Source organism: Anarhichas minor, unplaced genomic scaffold, assembly GCF_050575085.1.
Source record: "Anarhichas minor isolate MPS153535 unplaced genomic scaffold, ASM5057508v1 ptg000038l, whole genome shotgun sequence".
Lineage (NCBI taxonomy): Eukaryota > Metazoa > Chordata > Actinopteri > Perciformes > Anarhichadidae > Anarhichas > Anarhichas minor.
In genome coordinates, this window is record NW_027466484.1 from 92,223 (window position 1) to 105,167 (window position 12,945).

Genomic DNA, 12,945 nt, shown 5'->3' on the forward strand with positions numbered 1-12,945 from the left:
GGTGATTGACAGGTCTCGTATACGATTGTGACCAACATGAGTTAAACACCCAGAGAGCAGAGTCGACCAAGGGCTCTGTTTGATATTTAATATTTAATACGCTCAGCTAATCATGCTCAGACCTGGTGTGTGTGTGTGTGTGTGTGTGTGTGTGTGTGTGTGTGTGTGTGTGTGTGTGTGTGTGTGGGTGTGTGTGTGAGAGAGAGAGAAAGTGAGTGTTGTCTCTCTGTCTTTTTTTGGTTTGTCTGCAGGTTATTTAATGATTTTTTTACATACAAGTGATTCATCATAATATTTCCAAGACAATCTTCTATTATTCTTCGCCTCCTTCCCCCTCCCTCCCTCCTTCCCTCTCCCTCCCTCCCCCCCTCACACACACTTTCTCTTTCAGTTTCTCTCTGCAGAAGCATCATCTAACTCCTCGGTCAAAGCAGAATAATTGTCAATGAATATTTAACAAGGTTTCAGATGAAGGGATAGACATCATCCTCTCACTCACACACACACACACACACACACACACACACACACACACACACACACACACACACACACACACACACACACACACACACGTTCTCTGTGAGCAGAGGTTAGCGATACGCCGTGGTCAGCGGTGCGTACAGCAGCCAGTGGATTAGCGGAGGGGAGATGATGAAGTGCAGAATAAATACTAAATAAACACCCTCTGCTTTCACTCCACATACTGTAACACACCGCTCGTCGGCCATTTTGTTTCCTTCTCGACCCCCACCCCTCACGCACACACACACACACACACACACACACACACACACACACACACACACACACACACACCTCCACCTGTATTTTTCCGGAGGAGGGCATGAAATCGTAATCAGCCACCCCGCGGCATTTGTAATTTTTTAATCCGGTGTCGACGTGTCAGCGTGAGGAAAGTTTTTGAAATATTCAATTTTCGAAGAGGTTGCAGGTTTCACCGCTGCATCAGCAGCAACCAGATCCTGCTGAAGTGCCCCTGAGCAAGAGACCAAGGGTGAGAGGAAAAGAGAAGCACATGTTGTCGAGCGTCCTGAGACTTTCACTGACGGCTTCATGAACTCAGTGAGAGTAAAGAAAACTACACGTAGATCTGTGATGAATAAACAAACACACGAACACAAATCAAAGGTTTTGTATTTTGTACAAAGTATGAATCAATAAAAACTACAGATTTCAGTTTTTTTGTCAAAAGTTCCTTTTTGAGGCTGTGTTACTTTTTAAAATACTTCTGTACTTTAATGAAATAATGCTGGTGTTCTATAAGAACGTACTCTGGATTTATGAGATATCATCACCGGTCCTACTCGTACTTTAATATAAAATGGAGAAATCAAATGAATCAAATAACTTTTTTCAGAAAGATAAAACATACACATCTTCAACAATCTAATATTTTATATCAAAGTATCTCAATTATCGGTCAAACTTTAATAGATTCAAGGTCCATCACCAAGATCTCTCTCTCTCTCTCGCTATGTCTCTCTCTCTCTATGTCTCCCCCCCTCTCTCTCTCGCTCTCTCTCTCTCTCTCACTCGCTCGCTCTCTCCCTCATATATACCCCCCTCTCTGTCCCTCTCTCTCTCTCCCTCATGTATCCCCCCCTCCCTCTCTCATTGTAATCAGCAGCCCTTACAGCCAATCTGCTGGCCATAAAGCTGTCTCCAGCCTGATGATGTACGGCTCACAGAATTACCTTATCTGCTTCTGATTTACTGTGCCTCACAGGTAGAGAGACAAAAACAGCCTCCACACCTCCGTCACATCCATCTCTCCGTCCCTCCTTCCCCTCACACATCCTACACGTCCCCCCTTTTTCCTCAACCTTGCTTTTATCACTCTTCTATCAAACCCCCCAGCCTCCCTCTGCTCTTTTGTTCTCATATCTCCCGTTATCTCCTCCTCCTTTCGCTCCGTATCTTCATTTCTCTTTCACTAATAAACTTTATTCTGTCCATCTCTTCTCATCCTCCGTCCTCTTGTTGTTCCCTCCCTTTAAAACCTCCCTCCATCTTTTCTCCCTCTCTCCCTCAGTTTCCCTCTTGATGAAGATCTTCCTTCATCTTCACCTCCTTCATATTTTTACCCCTCTAATCCTCGTCTATATTCTCCTTTTTGTGTTTCTTTCCCTCCTTCCTCTCTCTCTTTCTTTCATCCCTCTTTTAGCACTTAAATCAATTCTGCCATTTTTTACTCTTTTCCCAATTTCTTTTGTTTTCTCCCGTTTTCCTTTTCGTCCATCCCTCTCCTTTTTCATTCTCTAACGTCCATCTCTCGTTCCATCTCGTGCCCTTTTCTTTTCCTTTGTCAATCATCCTTCTTTTCTTCCTTCTATCTCCCTGTTTGTCCTCACCTCTGTCCACCCATCCTCTCCTCATCCTTCCTTTCATTCATCCCTCTACAATCCCTTCCTCCTCCTCCTCCTGCTGCTTCCTCACATTCCTCCCTCTCACTGCTCTCCTCTCCATCTTTACCCTCTCCTCCCTCCACCCTCAACTCCTCATAGTGGAAGGAAGCGAGGAGAGAAGGAAGGAAGGTGTCACTCATGACTAACAGAAGTAACGGCATCAGATGCTGTGAAACACACAGACACATTTCAGACAAAAAGCTTCAACACAAGAAACGACCAGAACAATCAAAGTAGAATAAGAACAAAACACACACACACACACACACACACACACACACACAACTCAGCATCAGATGCTGGTAATTACAGCCTACAGTGGTCCTTTTTTATCTTTTTATTTAAGAACAAGATGGATAATCTTTGATCAGAAACAGAGAGAGAGGGTGTGTGTGTGTGTGCGTGCGTGCGTGTGTGCGTGCGTGCGTGTGCCTTCATGTACGACTACAAATGAGTGAAATTATATCAAAATGTGGTTTTGATTGTGTGGCTTTGAGAGCAGCGAGGGGGAGGAGGGGGTGTAATTAAGTCACCACTGTGTGTGTGATGTGTGTGTGTGTGTGTATGTAGGTGTGTCCATCTGCACGCGTGTGTTTGTGTTCTTATGTGTTTATTCTCATTGTCCTTGCGTAGATTCATTCATTTGTATTCATGTGTAAGTCCATATGTCCATGGAAGTGTGTACGTGTGTGTGCGTGTGTGCGTGTGTGTGTGTGTGTGTGCGTGTGTGTGTGTGCGTGCGTGTGAACATGTGTCAGTTGTTGAATTCCTTCAGCAGCCTTCCTTAATGAAAAATAAATAGTGTCCACTGTTTCAGAACGTCCTTTCAATCAGCCGGAGACACAGAAAGAAACAGATAATAATCTTCTCATCAGAGACGTCGTCCTCCTTCAAACCTCAAAGCAAACCACATTCTCATGCTCTTATTTTGAAATCCTCTCTGTCTCGGCAACGTTTCTCTACAAAGGCGTCACAAAATGTCCCAAAACAAGCATTCACTTCTGCGAAAGTCAGATACTGAGGAGGACTAAATATAAATAAAGTTATTTCTTTTGCATCATGTTTCAGTTCATGTTGATGTTCAGGAGAAAATAAAGTTAGAGATTAAACTATTAGAGCTGAAGGCCGCGGTCGAGTCCTTCATTACTGGTTTATTCTGGTTTACAAGAAAAAAGCTTATTTGGCTTTTTGTTTTAAAGCTCACAATAATGTAATTTATTGTGATCTTGTTTTCTTATATTAAGAGATGAACTCTGACGTCTGTATTGAGTGTTTGTAAAGTCACTGATGTAAAATAAATTGAAGCTTGTTTTCTTCTGCATCCAAAGCTGGAGGAGAAACATCCAAACTTTCAATCAAACTCGACTATAACTTCCTCTAATAATCAGCCGACACCATATCCATGTTTAACAAGGTAATACGACACGAACCATCTGTAGCTTCAAAAAAAGAATAACACCCACTTTACATATTCACTTTTACCATCCGCGTAATTAAATATTTGAGAAATATCAGGAATGGGAAATTAAAAGAGAAAAAAGCGATCAGTTCCCTCTCTCAGAGTGCATTAGAACACGTCAGATTGCCGTCGGCAAAGACACAGAGAGAGCTGGCTGCTTTTTTAAACTCACTTTATAAATTACATTTTGGAGTGCTTCGGCATACTAATACCTGCTGCCACGGAGAGCAGACAGCGTTAATTATTTCTTATTGGGATCGGCAGCCATTATTTGCATATTTCATTTAGCTGTTGTCGATGGTGCAGGTGGGAGGGAGTGAGAGTCACTTTGTGTCTCCACAAACTTTTTTTGGGGGGATGCGTTCACTGACCGCATGTGTTCAGAGGAGCGTTTGATTTTAGGACGATTTGAGTCATTTCAACGAGCCGCAGCAGATTATTGGAGATAATTAACAACGTTGGCTTTCAATATCATGCAAAAAAAGGTCAGGAAAGAGTTTTAAGAACCGGAATGTGCTCCACTTTGTTTCGGCTAAAAACATCAATTAAAGCGTCATTTATACTCAATTGGCTTCAATGTGAGGACAACAGCAGCAGGAAGTCAGACTTTTTAAGAGCTTAATGGGGAAACGGATGTGTTGTTCACACGAAACCTGTTAAAACAGCAGTTTGTATAAAAACACGCCCCTCTGAAGAGGAATCACACAGATGGAAAATCATGTTTGGACAGTTGAGACTCTGACTGACAATCAACCAGCAGGACAGGACGTTCAAGTCGACTAAAAAAATGACAGAAAACTTTGTTCCCATTTGACTTAAAAACATTTGTGTTCCTTTCTCGAACAAACTACGAGGTCTCATTGAACTCCTCTTTAATATTTGTCCTCCACCACAAACATCATTGAATCCAAATAACATTTATGACTTTATGCATATATATTCCTGATTCTGCAAACTTTCCTCCTTTGATTTACTTTAAAGCTGTGAGACTTCCTGCTGCTGTGTCGCATAAAACCCTCTGGCAACTAAACGGTTTTATCACTTTTAAATGAGCTGGAAACGCAGCTTAGCAGATCCTAAACCAGGGATTAACACGACACTGAGATTTTGTGAACACAAATTATCTTGATGGTGTCGCCGCACGCCTAAACCAACTCCCCAAAAACTTCCCCAACTTTAATCTTAATTTATGTAAAGTGCTGTGTGGTGGTAGCTCCGGGAGCGGGACGAGCCGTCTGATTGGCTCTATCAGGTATCAGGCAGGAGTCCAACACTCCGTAATTTGATTTAAAAAAGCTCGTAATAACCTGAGGTCAATATTTAAATCAGGCGGAGGGGAGAAGAGCCGCTCTGCGTGTTCGGGGTGCTTCAGTCCACCGACCGGGATTCTCCACATTCCTTCCTCCTCTGCTCCCTGTGCTCTTCTTCTCTCTTCCTTACCTCCTTCCTTTTCCTCATCTCACCCTCCTCTTCCCTTGTTTTTTTCCTCTTCACTCAAAAAAAACAAAACAATCTCAGCTGTTCAGTTTCCTCGCTGATACTACTGATGTTAAAAGTCAGATTGAGGTTTGACTTATCTTTTATGAAAATGTCTGTCCATTATTTGAATGTTTGACCAATTGAATTGTGGGTAACAAACTGTCACCTGAACCCAAAGGAAGAAATGTTGTGAAAAGTCTTTGTGGTGCATTCAAAGAAGCTCCGAGATTCCACTATTGGAGACTTGGGTTCCAAACAAAAATGTGAAATCTTGTGCTGAAACGAGTCGATTAATAATCAATAATTCTGAAGATTTATTCGTGTTCTGGTCCAGTTGCTTTGATAAGCAGCTTTCTTTCTGTTTTTTTTGTGACTGTAAACTGAATCTCTGCGTTTTGGACATTTGAAGACGTCACATCGAGCTCTCAGAACTAACGATGGATATTTAGGCTCTGAATGATTATTTGAAGTTCAATCTAGTCAGAACTGGTTATACAATATGTAAGTCTGTATGAATATATGACTTTTTTTAGTAGATTTTGGGTGAGCTGTGCGTAGGTGTATGTTATGAATATACATATGTGTGCGTGTCTGGGCATGTTTATTCATCTGCATCCATTAAAGTGATTCAGGTTGGTCTGGTATGTGTGATTCCTGTGGCTCTGTCATATTATTGCAATATTCATATTATTGTTTTATTCACTGCTTAATTGCTGATTGTTTGTTTAAATATCTTCAAAGAACTATTGTATTCGCTCTGCAAGAAGTTGAATTAATCGTACTTCTTAGCCTTAACCTAGTAGCACAAAGGCTAACCCAGTAACATTAGCACAAAGGCTAACATCGTAGCACAAAGGCTAACCCAGGAACATTAGCACAAAGGATAACCCAGTAGCATTAGCACAAAGGTTAACCCAGTAGCATTAGCACAAAGGCTAGCCCAGTAACATTAGCACAACGGCTAACCCAGTTGCAGTAGCACAAAGGCTAACCCAGTAACATTAGCACAAAGGCTAACCCAGCAGCAGAGTCTAACACAGTACGTAAAGGCTCAACTAGTAGTACAAATGCTAACCCAGTAGCATTAAGGCTAACCCCGTAACATTAGCACTAAGGCTAACCCCGTAAGGCATCCCCACTGAAGAAGCCGATTCAAACTGAAATCGTACTTTCATTACGGCTATTTAGTTTGTCTTCATATTGTGACATGTAAGAGAGTTGCTCGTTTATTCTTATATTTAGCTAAGAGAGCTTGTAGCGAACTCACTGCTGTAACATAATGAGGAAACGTCGACAAAGTCTCAACAAGCATCACTGTGGAGAGACTGAGGTCTACGAGACGCAGCTCTATTACTTTAATTACATTTAAATGCAGTCTCTCACTGAACCTTATCCAGAGGGATTCCAACCATGTGGAGCATCAATGAGCTACAATCCTTCACTTCAACGTCATGTGTCCCAAATAAATAGAGAATAAACAATTGTGTCTAAACCAGACAGGTTTAGAGATTTCACTTCAGAGTCCTCTTTGTGTCCCAGAGTCTGGGAGGTAAAAGGATTTCCTCCATCTCTTTCTTTTACCTTGATTCCTCCTCTCTTCCCTACCCTCCTTCCCTCCCTCTCCTCCCCACTCCTTCCCTCCCTCTTCCTCCCTCTCTGTGTGGTCTGTAGGGTGAAATAGAGGCCCGAGGCCAACAAGCTGTCTCCACTAGCTACACTGATAAGACACACACACACACACACACACACACACACACACACACACACACACACACAGTCAGAGTCACCATACAAGTGCCAACAGTCACAATCACAAATGTACAAGTGCCTCATCCCCCCACACACACACACACACACACACACACACAAACACACACACATGGTAAATGTTATTTAACTCAGCTCAGACTGTGTGAAGTGACACCCAGGAGGTCACTTATCACGTCCTACATTTCTCTCTCACATACACACACAAACACACACACACTACATGTGTTCATACGCGGCACAAATTTTGATGTGTGTGTGTGTGCGCGCTCAGGGCTGTTTGGTTCAGCTCTCTAACAGGATTTGCGTCCCCCGTGTCCAAAGGAACATGGTCTAATCTCGACCCGTCACCTCTCTCACACCTCAGCCTGCATGACACCCCCCCCCCACGTCCCACGTCCCCAGGGGAAATTGGTACGTTCCAGACTCCGAGACTCTTGAAAAAAATAAAATGATATATAAAATATACAGTGAATATATTGTGTGTGTTGTCTGAGAGGTTCTGATACAGGAAATCACCTGAAGTAGATAAAGATTCAAGAACATATTTTAAAATGTTATTTAAAAACATGAGATGGGAATTTTTTTAACGGTTAGATTTAGATGTTTAAATAATCAAAGAAATAAAAAATATCAAAGTTACTAAAAAACAAATACTAGGACTTTTAATCATATATTTTACTGTTATTAACGTAAGTAAATAAAAATTAAACACATTTTAAAAACTTCTCCACATTGCCAGGAATACAGTCATGGTGGGAAAATACTGAATACTTTACTGTTTTTGACCTCAGTGTAGTCGTGTGCGGGGAGGTTATTAAAAAAATAACGGCAAACACCTGTAACTCCAGAGAAAGATTGAGATTCAGGAACTGTCACCAAACACATCTATTCAACTTTTCAGTGTGTGTGTGTGTGTGTGTGTGTGTGTGTGTGTGTGTGTGTGTTACCAGACTCAGTCCAATCCCTTGTAATGTGACAGACAAATCCCACTAAGCTGTTAAATATTACACTGGTTTCACACTCGTATTAAACACCTTTCTACCTCTCCCTCTCTTTCTGTGTTCACTCACCCCGACAAAACACACACACACACGCACACGCACACACGCACACACACACACAACCTTTACCTTAATCTTCAATATGCAAAAAAAAATAAAAACACTACAGATGTCACTTGAAAATCTCCACACATGCACAACAAATCTCTCATAATGCAGCGACACACTGTAGGAGTCACACAATACCTTCACATACATAAACCCTCAGTGTGTGTGTGTGTGTGTGTGTGTGTGTGTCCTAATCCCCGGTGCTGGCCGTCTTGTCGGAGCGTTATATTTGCTGGTATCAGTGTATCTCTTTCCTCGCTGCCTAATCCCACCACCCCAGCTCTGATATTTCCTGACATTTACATGAATCACCCCTCTCCAGACGGACGGACGGAGAAAGAGGGGGAGGGAGTGATATGGGGAAGAGGGGGGGAGAGCTGGAGGATGGAGGGAGAGGTGGAGGATGAATGAAGAGATAGGGGGGATGTAGGGAAAGACGAGGGTTTGAATGTGAAGGGGTTTAAACTGTAGAGGAGGGACGAGAGGGAAAAGAGAAAGAGGGATGAGGGGGAGGAAGAAGACAAGAAAGAGTTGGAGAAGGAAGGAAGACATAGATATATAAAGGACATATAAGAAACAAAGGGATATGAGGGGTAACACAGAATAGGATGAGTGGATGGAGAAGTTCTAGAAGCTGTAGGAGGGAAGGACGGATTGGATTTGACTTTCTGTCGCTCCATCTGTTAGTATCTTCTTTTTTCTTCTTCTCTTTTTCATTTCACAATTTAATAATGAGAGAAGGAAGAAAGTGATAAGAAGGAGGGATGAAAAGTCGGACACCTTGTCAGCGACATATGTTAACACCAATAACAACAAGCTCTTATGAGCGCCAAGAGAGACACACACACACACACACACACACACACATATTACTCACTAGAGACTCATTAAGGCCCAGTCTAAATTAATGACCTCACACCACACCTGTTGTTGCTATTACTTCATTGCAATATCAGCGATTAATTAATAGATGGGACGAGACGAAAGCTGTTCAGGACAGATTGAAATTAATCCAAAATGAGCAAAACAATATCAGCAACATAAAAACTCAACACGAGGTCCGTTTACAAGCTTCATCCCTTTAAAGTTATATTCAAACTACTTTCAGAAGAGTGACCGTAAAATATGAGCTCCTTGTGAGACACAATGATGGTCCAGATATCTCAGACCTCCTCGTGGACCTTTTGCGGTAAACCAAAGATCATCTTCTACTGTCTGTTGATTAACACATGTGTTTCTGTATTTCTACATTCTTGATGTCTTTACATTTAGAAACCTGTTCTGTAAAGATATCAGCGCCGTCATCATGAAGCAGTGATGAGATTCTATTCAGATAAATGAGTCCCAACATGTTGTACCTATTCATATTCAGCTGCAGTCACATTCACTAAATTGCATGCTAACTATCTTACGGCCAAGTGTGAAATATGTCATTTGCCTCTGCTCTTAATTGCACTAAAAATGAAGATTAAGAGGATGAATTATTGATACAAGTTGGTATTTAATCTTTTGTAATGAATAGTGGATCCGCTGGTTATAAATATTGTACGAGGCTTCATAATTTGATAAATTTATTCCAATTTGCCCTTTATTTTGCCCTTTAGTCAAGGTTACGTTCATTTAACACACACACACACACACACACACACACACACACACACACACACACACACACACACACACACACACACACACACACACACACACACACACACACACACACACACACACACACACACACACACACAGATGCTAAAAGATACTCACAAGCCTGCACTGAAAACACACACACACACGGACTGCAGTGTGTTTACGTAGCCTCTGCCCTTGGTCATTCTTGTGTCATCTTTTTCAGCGAGGTCCAAACACACACACACACACACACATAAACATGATGCTCTTGGTTGACCTTGCAGCCCCCCCACACACACACACACACACACCTCTGTGTCTGTGGCAGTAATTAGGCCATGCATCTGATTGTCATTAAAGAGCGTTAGCAGGTAATGAGCACACAGTAAAGCCACATGCAGGGATTCTTACTGCACATAATATCAGTTATTTCCTCCATCAAGCTGTCTGATGGCTCTTCATGGAGCCGCATAGTGACATAGACGGAGTTTATGTTCATGACCATGTTACCAAATGGTCACAGGTACGACACCAGTGAGGAGAACAGGGAGTCCCTATATGCCTAAGCCCCGCCCCCCGCTGCTACTCCCACCTCTCCGGGTCACGAGTAGCACTAGTACACAATGTTTAGCTAGAGCTCCAAATCCACAAAAAACAGTCCGGGGAGGAAGAACATCTGGAGAACGATTGCATGAGAGCCTATGGAGAACGGTCTATGGATAGTGGGCCGATGCGTTAGAGGGGCGGGACTTAGCGAAGGGTCTATTCTTGATAAAAGCTGCAGATTAATGCTGAAACAATGGCATGTCATCAAATCTGTGATGTTTGCTTTTGTTGTGGATGACTTTAGTCCTGACTTGTTTTGGATGACTTTAGTCCTGACTTGTTTTGGATGACTTTAGTCCTGACTTGGACTTGTTGTGGATGACTTTAGTCCTGACTTGTTGTGGATGACTTTAGTCCTGACTTGGACTTGTTGTGGATGACTTTAGTCCTGACTTGTTGTGGATGACTTTAGTCCTGACTTGGACTTGTTGTGGATGACTTTAGTCCTGACTTGTTGTGGATGACTTTAGTCCTGACTTGTTTTGGATGACTTTAGTCCTGACTTGTTTTGGATGACTTTAGTCCTGACTTGTTTTGGATGACTTTAGTCCTGACTTGGACTTGTTGTGGATGACTTTAGTCCTGACTTGTTGTGGATGACTTTAGTCCTGACTTGGACTTGTTGTGGATGACTTTAGTCCTGACTTGTTGTGGATGACTTTAGTCCTGACTTGGACTTGTTGTGGATGACTTTAGTCCTGACTTGTTGTGGATGACTTTAGCCCTGACTTGTTTTGGATGACTTTAGTCCTGACTTGTTCTGGATGACTTTAGTCCTGACTTGTTTTGGATGACTTTAGTCCTGACTTGTTGTGGATGACTTTAGTCCTGACTTGTTTTGGATGACTTTAGTCCTGACTTGTTCTGGATGACTTTAGTCCTGACTTGTTCTGGATGACTTTAGTCCTGACTTGGACTTGTTCTGGATGACTTTAGTCCTGACTTGTTCTGGATGACTTTAGTCCTGACTTGGACTTGTTCTGGATGACTTTAGTCCTGACTTGGACTTGTTTTGGACGAACAGAGACTCGACTGATGATTGCAGCAGAAGGAACTCTGGTTACCACTGAAAATACCGGGGGCCATTTTGCCGGTTGGCTCCCACAGAGGGAGGATCTTGCACTTCGCTGTTAGTTTAGGTTCATTGTTCAGCTGCCCAGAACAGACATGGCCTGAATAATTCAAAATATCACAGAAGTACGTGCAGCACACAGAAATAATTCAGCAGGTTCACACCTCAGTTTGTTGTTTGGAGGTTTTACGGATCAAAGCTTTAAGTGCAGAGGGAGATTCACACAGATAATGAATGGACTGTTAATGTGCTGCGGCCAAGCAGCTAATGGACACACACACACAACACACACACACACATACTAAAATATACTTTCACTATAAGACGTGTGCACACACACACATACAGAGGTGGTAGCTGGCTAATGGCTGTCACTGTTGACTGATCACAGTGATCAGGCTGCTGCAGCTCTAATTGCTACTAAACAATCTGAAAACAACCAGAGTCAGGTCTGCTAGAGGAGGACGAGGAGAGGAAGAGGAGGGGAAGAGGAAGAGAGAACAAGCAGAATGGAGAGGAAGATGAGCAACAGGAAATAGGAATAGGCAAGAAAAAACAAAATTAAACTGATGGAATGAGAGGAAACCAGGAAGGGAAATGATGAAAGACGGATGCATTAAAGAGAAGCAGAGGATAAAGGAAGGTGGACAGGAGGGAAGAAAAGAGCAGAAGAATGTTTAAACAACAGAGGGAGGGAGGGAGGAGAGGGAAGAGAGAGAATAAAAGAAAATTAATAACTGAAGTTTGATATTTGAACAATTGGACCAAAAAAAAAACTAAAAAACTCAAAAAGGCCTAAACTTTGTCATCATCATCTATAATGGTTAATTGTATAAAAACACATAATTCAAAAGATTAGGAAACAAATGAGTGTATTTTTCTTTTAATATTTGCTTTGACAGCATTGTTTGGGGGGTCATTGGTAGTTTTAATGATGTATTATGAGCTGCTTATGTTAGGACAGCTCATAATTTATCTCTAATATCTATTTAATATTTCTGTGAAAACATCTCCGTCAAACAACCGGATTTATTCAAGTTTCTCGCCCAAAATACATTTTACGAGATTACATGTGAACACATCATGATAACGTTGTAATTTAGCTTCAGCCAATACCCATTACTGTGTGGAGCTTGAACGCACCATAATGTACCTGAATGGGTCTCATGTGAAATATCTGAGTGGGCTTTCCACCGGACCGTCTTGGATCACTTCTAAAACGTTTATCCTGAAAGACCTCTAACCTGAGTACTGAAGAAGAAGATTGTCTCAAACATTTGCTGTTTAATTTCATTTATGTATTTATTTTCCTAGTGGTCCTATTCACTTATTTTAGATGAGGAAATGGAAGAGAAAAGGAATTTAAAAAATAAAATAAAATAGAGATGT

At 41.9% G+C, this 12,945-nt stretch overlaps 1 protein-coding gene across 1 annotated transcript in view; it reads right to left on the minus strand.

The window, feature by feature from the left end:
* The window catches only part of akap6 (A kinase (PRKA) anchor protein 6), a gene marked incomplete at its 3' end in the record, with an annotated part of 146,633 nt that overhangs the window by 89,547 nt on the left and 44,141 nt on the right, over nt 1-12,945 (minus strand). The window lies entirely within an intron of this gene.